A 13,255-nucleotide genomic window follows, 5' to 3' on the forward strand; every position below is an offset into this window, starting at 1 on the left:
TTCCTTCCAGCTCTGTGAGGCTGTGGTCTACATTGGTGTTCCACACAGCAAACAGCAGGACACGCATCACAATGGAGATGCAGGATTATTTCAGGTGGTACCGGGATGACTATTTTGTTTCTAAATACTTACAAGTGTGTTTTAGGAAGTACAGTATTAGAAAATATAGATAGCACATCAAACCTGTGATTTCCTGGCGACTATCACTTGGGATGAGTGTAAAACAGTCAATAGAAAAATACTAGGTAAATATGAGTACTGGCGAAATGAGAAAAAGGTCAGGACAATGGTGCAGAGTAAAGTCTGAAAAGGGATGCCTGCTTTCCTACTGTGTCCCTCAAGACATCCAGAAACATGTTGGAAAGGAGACGCGGGATAAAGGCTTGGTAAATGGGGAAGAGTATGCGTGAGGAAAGCTGATGGGCAGGGGGCTGAAGAATTGGTATATTCAATCCAAACCACCATGCACGCATGGGGATCTTTCCCAACAACTTTCAAACAGCAGAGTTTACAACTGCCAGTTTTCCTAGGCTTTAAAGCAACGTATTTTCTGTACAAAGCAGCAATGAGTAAACAGCAGAGCCCAGAATGCTAATGTTTTAACCCCTTAATCTCCAAAGTACCTTTCTCCCTCTTTCTTTTAAAGTCCCTGCTGAGAACACTGTTGTCAGCACCTCTAAGAGCCACAGTTTCTCCTTCTAGGCTCTTTAGGTACTCTGCAACGCCCAGGAGGGGCCAAATAGGAATACAAAGAACACGTGCTCAGCTGACTGCCCTGCACAGTGAGCTGGGAGGCGAGGGTCAAGGGCAGGTCTGCCCTCTCCTCCATCCCTCCCTCAAAGTAGAAAAGAAAAAAACAGCTTCTGTTGAAATGTTAACTACAGAAGTGTTGGGGGGGGGGGGCAGTGCAGAGGAGGGAATACTTACAGAGAGAAGAAAAAGGCTGCAATTAGATGCCTTCTTGCTTTAAAGTTCAAATTCCAGGTCAGTGGTTGAATTTTTCTGTTGTGTACAAAAGTATTCAAACCAAAACAAAGCTATTATTAGGGTTCTATCAAGATCTTCAGAAAGGAGAGACTGAAAAACAAATTTTTTACGTGTACGTGGAAGAGGATTACTGCAAGCCAACAAATAAATACATAAATGGAGGGGAGGGAGAGATGAACAGGTGCAGCACAGGATTTTTAGGGCCATGAGGCTACTCTGTGTGATACCACAAGAGTGGATACATGTCCTTGGACATTTGCCAAAACCCATAGAATGTGCACAAGTATAAACCGTGGGGTTTGGGTGCTAAGAAGGTACCGCTGCAGGGTCATCAATTATAACAATGCATCACTGTGATACAGGAGGCTGACAGTCGGGGAGGCTACGCTTCTTGGGGACAGGGTGTATCTACGGGCACTTTCTGGATTTTCTGCTTAATTTTGCTGGGAACCTAAAACGGCTCTAGTAAATAAAGCTCAATAATTAAGAAAAATAAGTTTAAAAATTACACTGCTGGCAAATAATAGTAATTCTCCCCCCGCCCCTCAGAAAAAGCCAGCAAATAAAGTCTTTTCCTTTGGGCACCTACTTTATTCAGGCCCAACTCAGACCGGAGTCTAAAACTTGTCTGTCTCTGCATACGTGCACAGTACTTAAAATCAGTTAAAGTGATGCTAAGGAGAGCCTATCTGAATTCCAAGAAACTCGAGACCCAGCACACTGGCCGTACAGAATGCAACTCCTACAGTGCCTCCCTGGTCTGAGAAACATTTTCGTACAGTGTTCCTATTTTGTGAAGCTTTCCTTTCAATAAAATGGGGCTCTATCTTGAACTTGATCCTCCGCTTTATCAATTACTCCATTCAAATACAAAGGATAAAGGATGTCCAAGTTCTCCTCCTAAAGGGGAAGTGAGTGAGGACTGCCCTTTAGGTGGAAAGCTGGAACCCTTAACTCACCAGGAATCCACACCCCCCAGGGAGCACATTGCAGGAGGAGGGGGCTCTAAGGGCTGGGGGCGGGGGAGCGGAAGGGAGGCTACAGTTCCCCAGCAGTCTTCCCTAGGTCAGTCACTTCTGTCAGGGATTTTAGAAAAGCACATGGAAGTATTAACAAAACAACTGAAAGGCAGCCAGCCCCTCCACCCATCCTGCGGATCCTGGATCCTGCCACCCCGTCATTCGTCTTGCTCTCTGTGGACTCCTTCCCATCAGCATGTAAACATGTTTGGGTCTCTCCCATCTTAAAAACATGCAAAATCTGAAGTCCACCAGCAGATCTCCAGCCCTGACTCTCCCGCTCCCTCCCTCTCCTGGACAGTCAGACCTGAAAGCAGGGGCTGTTTCCCTCCCCTGGCCTCTCACCCGCCCTCCCATCACTCCAGCAGGGCTTCTGCTCACCACCCATAAAACTGCTCTGCAGAGACAGCCTCCCTGTAGAGAAGCCAGAGCCCCATCGTACTTGAAATCACAGCTACACTAACAAAGTCACCGGCTCCCTTGGCTCCTGATACAGCCTTGTGGCTCTATGCCAGCAACCCATTCCTTCTCTGCTCTGCCGGTGAATATTTGACTGTCTTGAGGCTCTTGTCTCTTGTCCCACTAGATTTCTTTTTAAGCAAAACAACCCACCCCAATGGCTTCAATTATCATCTATAAACTGACGAACTTCGAAGTTTTGCCCCCCGGCCTAGACTTTTGCCAGATCTGGTACCTACCCACTTATCCAACATTTCCATGAGCCTCTCAAACTCAACATCTCCAAAGCAGAACTCACCCTATTCCCCAGGGCTCCTCCTGCTGTGGGCCCTCTTCCGATATAGCACCACTGGTAGCCTGGTCCATTACCGGAACTCCTTCTGTCCCCTGGCCCTCCATCAGTCTCCATGCCCTGTGGATTCTACCTCTCAAATATCATCTACTGCTTCTCTCCACCCCCCACTACTACTATTTTAGCTCTTAGGCACCATCTCCTCTGTCCACCCTTGTTCTATTTCCTCTGCAATCCATGGTCCACATCTCGATTGAAGAGAACTTGTTAAAAAAAAAAAAAAAGTTGGACCCTGTCCTCCTTTGCGTAAAACCCTTCCATAATTGCCCAGGCCATAAGATGAGGTCTGAAACCTTTAACACGGCCCAGACACATAAGGTCCTTGCCAAGAACACTTCAGCTTTCTCTCTCACCCCTCCCCATCTCAAAGCCCTCTATGGTCAAAGCCCAAAGATTTCCTTTCAGTCCTAGAATATTCTGGAATGTTCCATGCTCTTTCCTACCTCAAGGCCTTTGCGAAGCACTTTCGTCTCTACCATGTCTCTCCTTCCCTTCTCTGTTCTCTCTGTGCCCCCCTTGAAGTGAAAACAAAGAGTAAAGCCCAAAGAAGAACCAAAAGTAACAGACCAGTGGAAAAACAGTACTAAGAAAAAGTTAAAACAGACAGGTAGATTTGTATCTTTTTATTAACTGTACTTGATCCTCTAAGATCATTCTTTAAATTTGAAAGAAAATAAAACCCAAGGAGGTTGTACCTAAAACCGGAATAGATAAAAATTCCCAAATGATATTAAATAACCTTGAGAGGGCTGATTTTATATTCTGTAGCTGAGAACACTCAAAAAAAGCATCTGGGGCCCATGAGCAAATCTTATAAAAGTAAAATCGGGCTAACAACAATGATCGTTGGTATTTCCTAATACAGTATATGACACATTCTAATATTAATAGAATTAACACTAGGAAAGCAAAAAGAGAGTAAATAACCAAAAAACCCAACGTAGCTGGCCAGACAGACATAGAAGCAAGTGAACGCAACTCTTCTCCCTAAACCCGAACCGTAACACTGACTCCCTGAAGTTGCAGTTCCATTAAGAAATTCTCAGTTTGCTACTGTCATCTTTATAATGTGAGCAAATCCCACAGTAGATGACATGATTCTGTGAAATCAACTATGTGCCTTCATAAAAGAGTTTCTCTTATCTGTTATGGGGTTGGAGGTTGAGCCAGGGAGAGGCAGAGGGGACAAGAGAGAGATGGGGAAAGGAAAAAAGGAGAGAAAAGACAAACTGAGTAGGCCAGAAGTGCAGAGGTGAAAGATGCTGGTCCAGACCGGAAGCACGGAAGAAGAGGCCAACGTCCAGGTTTGGTGACCTTGGCAAAGTCCATCTCAAAGCTGTCCCTCCCTCGTCCCCACAGAGCACAACGGTGCCAGCTAGACCCACACATCGGTGAGGCCAGCACTGCCTGGCTCATGATTTGGGTGTATGTGATTCCCGTAATGTGCTAAGAAGTCAATACAAGAGGGCAAATTAAATTTGGAACATAGCAAAAGAACGTGACTTAACCTTCAGGGGCACTGTCTTAGCTATCTGATCCTCAGAGCACAGTGGGAGGCACACAGTAGGTGTGCAACAAATGTTTAAGGAAAGGTGGTTTTTTAATGTGCTATTGGAGGAACTTTCTGTTTCTAACCTTCACAGCTAAAGAATTTGTCTTCATTTTTTCAAATGAAGGTGAAACATTTAAATCCTTTCTGCTCAAAGCTAAGAGGGCAAAGATTATCAATTAACCTTAAAATGTTAGCATAAAATATTTTTATTCATTTCTATGAATATTTTTGAGTACATAGAACATGCCAACCACTGTACCAGGCATTGGGAATAAAGCAGGGAGCAAATGAGACAATGTTCCAGGAAAGGACCTTATTTAAAGAGTACAACAAACAAAAAAATCATGAAAATATTAACTCTCACTCTTAAAAATATTCAGCCATTATTTTTTGCAGCTACTCTGCATACGGCAAATAAAAGATAAAATAACCCAAAACTAATTAGAAAATTTCAAATGCAGGTTGAAATACATTAAGTCAGATATAGGACTTTATACATCACATTAGGTTGGATACTGTAAAAAGATATATCCACACATCCTTAAAATATAAATCCCCAAAGCAGAAATGGCAACAGGCACTATCCCTACACCAAGGTATGTCTAAACAGCCCGACCCGATGTTGGATTTCACATCAAGGAGAAATGAAGGCTCTAAAACAAAATTTCCCTCGATGCATTTAAACTGCAATCTAATTTGCAAACATCTGATTTGTAAAAATTTGATTTGCAGGTATTTTTGCAAGGGTGCAATCACAGGAAGGAGAGAGAAGGGATTCCAAGGGTCACCTGACCAGGGGTTCCTGCAATAGCTGTCTTATTAGGAAGGGCTTCTCGTAAATTGGTTTAGGTGAGTTAGCTGATTAACGGCCAGTGAGGTTAGGATACGGTTTAGTTTAACCAGCAGCTGGGCCAGCTCATCTCTCGTTCTCAGGTGCTAATCCCAGGATTCTTCAGCACCACAAGTATGGACTAAGGGTTTCACAGGCAAGTGCCCACTTGTGTTAATATTTTCTTTTGAAATATTAGTGATACCTTAGGTGCTTTCTTTTGCAGGATGGGGAGAAAAGCAGATTTTCCGACAGACCTATTCTGAGAGGCAGTCTGGGGGAGTGTGTAGCCCGGGGAAGAGAGACCTCAGTCCCTCAGCAGCTGATGCCGCACTGGGTGACATGGGAGAGCCATGTCCAGCGTCAGTATGAACCGAGTAAAGTCTGAAGCAATCATGTCATAAAGGTTACAGCAAGTGAGGAGAAGGGGCTTTGTCCACCAGGAAAGAGATTCTGAGCCTATAAATCAGGACTGGGGCACCTGGGTAGCTAGGTCAGTTGAACGTCTGGCTTCAGCTCAGGTCATGATCTCGCGGTTTGTGGGTTTGAGCCCGCGTTCAGCTCTGCGCTGACAGCTCAGAGCCTGGACCCTGCTTTGGATTCTGTATTTCCTTCTCTATCTGCCTCCCATGCTCACGCACTCTCTCTCTCTCTGTCTCAAAATAAATAAAAAACATTTTTAAAAATAAATAAATCAGGACTAATGCCTGACTCGAGACCAGAGTCTGCCGTTCAATCTCCCTGGGCCTCCATTTCCTCATCCTACCTAATAGGCTAAGGTGGTCAGAGGCGTTATCCACTCTGAGTTCTTAGGAAATGGACCATGCTAACACCTGTGCTATAGTTCATTGTCCTTCCCCTGACAGTTCACTAGGGAAACTTGAAGTCTGATGTGGCTCATCCAACAGTGAGCTTTTTTTTTTTTTTTTAATTTTAACGTTTATTTATTTTTGAGACAGAGAGAGACAGAGCATGAACAGGGGAGGGGCAGAGAGAGAGGGAGACACAGAATCCGAAACAGGTTCCAGGCTCTGAGCGGTCAGCACAGAGCCCGACGCGGGGCTCGAACTCATGGACCGTGAAATCATGACCTGAGCCGAAGTCGGATGCTTAACGGACCGAGCCACCCAGGCGCCCCAACAGTGAGCATCTTTATCTGGAAGCGTGGGCGCGGCCAGTCACAGCTCCATCTGCCCTGGGTTCACGCAGAGCCGCACCTGCAATAAGGTTCGCACAAGTGCCCAGTATGTGTGGCCTGCTTCTGTATGGGAGCAACCCAGCTGATGGGGGGCAGGGGACCCATCAGAGGGAGACAGTAGCTGCCCAGTCACTTCAGTTTATATTCATGATAGTTTCATTAGTTTTGATGTCACTCCCACTTGAAGGTCAAGTCCATGAAAAATGAGACCAACCTTCTGTCTTGCTCTTTACTGGGTTGTCCGTGATCAGCACATGCTAGGTGCTCCGTAAATATGTGCTGAATAAATGGACGAGTGAGACGCTTGGAATGCAGTCCTGGGTTTGCCATTTACTGCCTGTCCTTCCTGGGGCAGGCCATGAATCTCTCTAGCTATACCACCGTCATGAGGATTAGATGGGATAATGTGCACTGAGTAACTGTGTATTTACAGTAACATGCTATTCATATACATTAGCTGTTCAAACATGGCGACAAATTCTTCAGGAATGAGAGGTCTGGCCTGATAGTAAGCAATGCTCTGAAGGCTAATTATCTAACACATACTTCATGATGTGGACAGTATTTACTGACTTCATTCCTAAACTAAATTCAGAGTAAAATGTGAATTATTTCATGATTTATGTCAGTTGAGCAAGGATTTTATTTGTCAAGCAGGAAAAGAGAGTTAAGAGAATGACATAATCTCTCTCAAATTAGCACTTTAACACAAAGAGTGCCACTGTTCTATGTAACACGTTGCCAGAAAGTTTCATATTCTTTATTGCATCTGGAGGAGATATTTTCTGGTTGTCAAGCGGCCATGAGAACGTTTTTTAAGCTATTAAAAAAAAAAAAACAACCCTGCAATTTATCATCTGGTCATATGTATTATTTTCAATGATAAAAGTTTAAAAGATCCTAGTTATATACTCTTTTTTAAAAAAACATTTAATGCAGCATTTAAAAATTTTATTTATTTACTTATTTTGAAAGAGAGAGAGAGCAGGAGCAGGGGAGGCAGAGAGTGGGAGAGAGACCCAAGCAGGCTCCCTATTGTCAGCTCACAGTCCCATGTGGGTCTCGAACTCACATACTGTGAGATCATGACCTGAGCCGAAATCAAGAGTCAGATGCTCAACTGAATGAGCCACTCAGGCGCCGCCTAGTTATATATTCTAGAGAATTACGATACTCGTTTATCCAAACAAACTTAGAATATGCTTTACTGGTGTGAAAATTATAAATAAAAAGAGATCAGTTTCAGGGCATCTGGGTGGCTCAGCCAGTTGAGCGTCGGACCCTTGATTTCAGTTCAGGTTATGATCTCATAGTTGCGGGATTGAGCCCCAAGTCAGATTCCATGCTGGGCACGGAGCCTACTTAAGATTCTCTCTGTCTCTCCCTGTCTTTGTCTCTTTCTGTGCCCCTCTGCCCTGCTCATGCGCGCTCTCTCTCTAAAAATAAAATAAACCTCTCAAAGAGATCAGTTTCTGGGACTCCTGGGTGGCTCAGTTGGTTAAGCATCCAACTTCGGTTCAGGTCATGATCACAGAGTTTGTGGGCTCGAGCCCCACGTCAGGCTCTGTGCTGATAGCCCAGAGCCTGGAGCCTGCTTCAGATTCTGTGTCTCCCTCTCTCTCTGCACCTCCCCCACTGCTGTTGTCTTTCTCTCTCTCTCTCTCTTTCAAAAATAAACATTTAAAAAAACTTAAAAAAAAAAGATCAGTTTCTATAAATTCAATGCTTATAATTAGGAAAAATCAAATGGTGCAAATGGTGTATTTTTTAATGAGATGGATAACTGTATTCAATACAGAAGACATATTGCCAATACTTACAACTCATTTCAACTTTTCTGTTTAAAACCTACTTGAAAGTTAGTCCAAAATTAATCCTTTAGACATATTATACAAAGTATATTTAAATTATCTTCTTCATGATATAAATGAAAAGAGAATAAAAGCTTGAAAGTTTAATTTTATGTTTACATTTTAGTGAGTTACACACTGGCTCAAACAGGGATATCTAGAATTTAGTATCTATCTCTCCCTGAACTTTATAGTTTTTATGATTCATTTTTATGATTTTGATGATCATTATTTTATTCCTAGCACAGATGTGGGTTCTCCAACTGGGTTTTTTGAGTGTTTGCATCCTTTCACCTGTGTTTATAAATACTTTGCGATTTTTTTTTGGATCCTCTGTCTTAGCTTTAAAAGAGAATATTGAGGGGGCACCTAGCGGACTCAGTTGGTAGAGCATGTGACTCTTGACCCTCAGGTTGTAAGTTCAAGTCCCACAATGGGCATAGAGATTACTTAAAAAATGAAATCTTCAAAAAATTAAAAATTAAGAGAATATCGAGGATCAGCTGTAAATTATTGCCATCCTTCTACTTTTCCAATAATCTCTAACCAACAGAATTTTTTTAAACAAAGTTATCAGTTATTGAGCACATACCATGGGCTTTTACTACTCACAACAGTATTACCCCTCTAACAGTTGAGAAACTAAGTAACTTTCCCAAGGCCATTCAGGATAGTTATTCTCCTAACTCTAACTTGGTCTATTCTTTGGTAAGTCTAATTGGAACTGATAGAGAATGTCAGTTCTGCCCCAAACTTCCTGTAAGACTGCAGGTTCCTTAGCCCTTCCCTTCCCTTCCCTTTTTTTTTCCTTTTTGTGTGTCCCATTCTTGTTTTCCTTTTTGCTCCTGGGTCACCTAAGTGTCCTTTATCCCTCATGTTATCTGTTGTCACCAACAAAAGGGCCACATGTCAGCGGGCTGTCACTTCCCTGCGATCTTCTTGCAGTAAGAAGTCAGGTGACCCCAGGCTGACAGAACCCGTCTCCCTCGCCTGTTCCAGCCGGGCAAGAACTGCCTGCCAAGAGCAGCAGCGAGGGAAAAGCCTCTGCAGGAACGCCTGTCATCCTGTGCCAAGAGGTAAACCCTTGCTCCATAAAGCGCCTTAGTATTATTAAACATTTTCTATTTGTCAGGCCCTTTATAGTCATTTTTATTGGTTCTTTTTACTAGTCATAACTCTGCATCAGAACTGGGCTCACTTTTTCTTTTAATTAAGTGCTCCGAGTGAAGTGGGAAAGACTGAAGGCCTTGGGGGGCAAGTCAACCTCCACAGAGAACAGTGAAGGAGGTCACAGAGCCCGCGCCCTGGCCCCAGTGAGCGTCAGACCTGATGAGCAGCCGCCGGCCCTCCACCGCTGCACAAAGGGCTCCTCGGAAGACCCCCAAGTCAATCATCCAACTACAGCTTTCGGCCACTGTCATCTAGAGAGTGTGCTGACATTTGGAAGACGGAGCCATTCTATTTCACCCTAATCCAGAATGTTCCTTTTTATTTTCCTGCAACTCCAAAACCACAAAATCACATTAAGATTCTTTTAGTTTTCAGGGGCGCCCGGGTGGCTCAGTCAGTTAAGTGTCCGACTTCGGCTCAGGTCATGATCTCACTGCTGGTGAGTTCGAGCCCCGCATTGGGCTCTTTGCTGACAGCTCAGAGCCTGGAGCCTACTGGGGATTCTCTGTGTCACTCTCTCTCTGTCTCTCAAAAATAAACAAACATTAAAAAAATTAAGGCTAAAAAAGTACCATTGTAGAAGAGGCCTATACCTAGAGTTGGAAACAGAACTTTAACTTTGCTCCTCTGTTGGGAGGTGAACTTGAGAAACTGCCTAAGTTCTCTGAGGGTTTCTCTTATTTCCAGAATGGGCACAATGACCACTCCTATCCTCTCCTGTCAGCTTGCATGTGTACACCGAGAATCACAGGACATAACCCACAACTGGGGTTTATTCTTCATGTTCCTTGTCTACCTCCTCCACAAGACTACGAGTCCTCCAAATACAAGGGCTTTATCTGTGTCCCCACCATCTATCTAACCCTGTACCCACTCGACACTGTACCCACTCGAAGCCGTATACAGCTTCCTTAGAACGAAGTGCCCTTCGCAAACAGTAAAGCACAATTCACGTGCATCTTAGTATAACGCTATTCACAGTGTGGTCCCACAGTCCCCGAGATGTGAAAGAAATAATGCCGGGCACCAAAGGAGCCAGGCTTCTAGTGACAGCAAAAGTTGTCATTAAAAGCAAACTGTGGCAAAGTATCAGTTCTGAATTTCTTTGGGTTACTGCTGGAATACTCAACCTTAAAATACATGCTTGAACAACTGGGTGAACATTTGGAGGGGCTTATGCGTGGCAAAACGTGGCACCTTTCCTTCGTGCTGGGACATCTAAAATTTAGCCATGTACGAAGGCTTTCACAAGAGGTCTCAATGTGATAGCAAAGAAAAGGCTTACATTTTGACAAGATTTTATTTTCTCCAAGTTTTCATATTCTCCTTATACATTTTTAAGATTTAAATGTTCACGCTTTCAGTTTGGTTAGGCCACCTTCAGTCCCACTTCTTAGACAGTAAGACACACGATTTACTCTCCAGGGTTTACTTGTGAATAGTCATTAAGACAAGACCCTCTTCCTCATCAACTAGTCCTCCTTTTGACTTTACCTAGGTATTGCCTTTCTAGTTCTCCAGTATCTTCTCTTAACTATTTCTAAGTTATTCCTTACCTCCAAATTCCCACCTTGCAAACAATAAGTGCTCAATAAATGCTTTTATAAATAAATTTGATTTTGAGAGTTTTTCTGTATAGCATGCTCCCTCACCTTGACTTTTCTCTTCTTAGATCATTCATATCCCCACAGATGGTTCCAAACCTTATCACTTGAGATGACAGTTAAACAGAGGGAAAGGATCTATGATCTCATGATCCTCTTTGTAAGTGTAAAAAAAAAAAAAAAGAAAAAAAGAAAAAAAGCAAGTGGAAAAAGCCTTGAACAGTTGGTAAGAATTTTGGAATCAGCAGACTATGAATTTAAAGCAGAGAACCTGGGGGTGCCTGGGTGGCTCAGTTGGTTAAAGCTTAAAGAAAAGCAGAGGAGAGATCATTTGATCATTTCTCCTTCCCCTAATAAAATGATCCAGAAAACAGTGAAATCACCAGTTTTATGAAGATCCTACCACTAATTATAAAAAACTAACACGTGAATGAACACTGAGTAAGGAAAGGAAAATGAAGCTACCTTACTCAGTTCTGTCATAGTCTTATTATATTTTTATTTGGTTCTGTGTGTTTCTACAGCAATAGGATTTTAAACTGCTACCTCAATCCACTGAAAAATAAACATCCTACAAGTCTTTTTTTTTTTTTTTTCTGGAGTAAAAAACAATGAAATGTTTGTTCACAATAGAAGAAACTATCTAAAATCTATTTAGTTTTGTCAGAGAGAATGTCATAAAACAGAAGCCAACATTTCATACGAGCTGGCTTAATAAAATTAATAGATTAATTGTATGTATTAATTAACAGAATTAATATAATTCTAAAAGCCCACAAACTTATCCCTGTAAGGACGATGGTGGCTGAATACTGTGAGTAATTGAAGGGCAAACTAAATTAGGGGTAATGAATCCCTGCATCATCATATCAATCATTTCTATTTTATAAGAGCACTTTGTCAAACTTAAAACAAATCACAAGAGGTCATTATTTGGTCAGCAATACCGCATCAAACCACCAATTACTCTGATTTTGCAGTCTGCTCAAAACATGTATTTGTACACCTCAACTTTAAGTGGAATGTCTACTGATTTATAGAATCTCCAAGACAGAAGTCAAGTTTTAGAAAATTATAGTCCAATTATGCATTAAGGAAATGCAAATGCCATAACATAGGAACTAGCCAAATTATAGGCCCTGTTTCTGGAACGCTGAAAGTCATTGCTCTAATGACCCTCCTAACACCGTTAAGAACTCCAGTATGATGACCACTCCCAGAATCCCAAACCGTTTTGATAAAATTTAATCTCTTGTAAAAAAGCCCCAGTGAGCACCCCTAGGCCAACTTTTGCAAATCTGATGGAGTCTGGGCATCAATTATGCCCCGCAGAGTGCTCTCTGCTACCCTCTTTAGCGCTTGAAAATTTCCAAGTCTTTTGTAAAGAGAAATGGGAGCAGTCTGCGGAATATACCGACAAGGTGTAGAGACCAATCCTGCCCGGAGCCACAGCAAACGCAAATCTTAAAAGAAAAGCAGAGGAGAGAAAAACAGGCTTTAGGGGTAAAGCATCCACATGGATGTGATGGGTTTTTGTTTTTAAGTTTTATTTATTTAAGTAATCTCTACACTCCACGTGGGGCTTGAACTCACAACCTCAAGTTCAAGAGTCGCACAGGCTCCTCTGACTGAGCCAGTCAGGCATGCAAGAGGCCACCTGGAGACTTCCTATCTACTAGGAGACCAGAGGAACTGCTACTGGCCGGAGTCCAGGCACGCCCCTGAAGAAGAAACAGCAGAGACCCCACACACAGCACCCCGACAAGCTATTTACAAGAGAAAACTGAAGCCTGAGACTTTAACATCCAGATCAGCAGTTCTTCAAATGTAAGAGATTCTGTGCTAAGGTAATAAAACGATAGTAAATGTTCCTTGAGTAATCAGGCTTTAGGCACTTTTCGTACAGTAATTCACCTAATACTGGTGACCCTGCAAGGTAGGTGTGACCACCATCCCCACTGACCAAGGAGGAAACTGGAACATAGGGAGACTGGGAGCGGAGTGGACATCTGGTCCGGGGGATCTGGCACTGGCATCTGTTCTTACCTGCTAAGTGACAGGGCTTCTCAAAAGAGACTGTTACAGTCCCAGAATCTACCAATGGTCGGGGGACCCCATACAGCAAAGCAGAAGCATGAACTCACTGGAAATAGTATTTTGTGCTCTCTGCCTTTTATTTATTTCTGTTTGACTGTAACAAGTTCTCTCTTCGTAAATTGGTCTGGGAAAGCACCT

The 13,255-nt window shown here is 42.9% G+C and overlaps 1 protein-coding gene and 1 long non-coding RNA gene across 5 annotated transcripts in view; both read right to left on the minus strand.

Annotated features, from left to right (window-relative positions):
- KCTD1 (potassium channel tetramerization domain containing 1) overlaps positions 1-13,255 on the minus strand; it is a 187,684-nt gene that overhangs the window by 69,087 nt on the left and 105,342 nt on the right. The window lies entirely within an intron of this gene.
- On the minus strand, positions 6,112-9,940 carry LOC147575555 (uncharacterized). The gene is made up of 2 exons (XR_015242506.1): positions 7,850-9,940; positions 6,112-7,307 (listed from the first exon to the last, which is right to left on the minus strand). It is a non-coding gene; the product is annotated as an uncharacterized LOC147575555 (long non-coding RNA).

This window comes from Puma concolor, chromosome D3 (genome assembly GCF_028749965.1).
Source record: "Puma concolor isolate L17-30 chromosome D3, mPumCon1.1.hap2, whole genome shotgun sequence".
Lineage (NCBI taxonomy): Eukaryota > Metazoa > Chordata > Mammalia > Carnivora > Felidae > Puma > Puma concolor.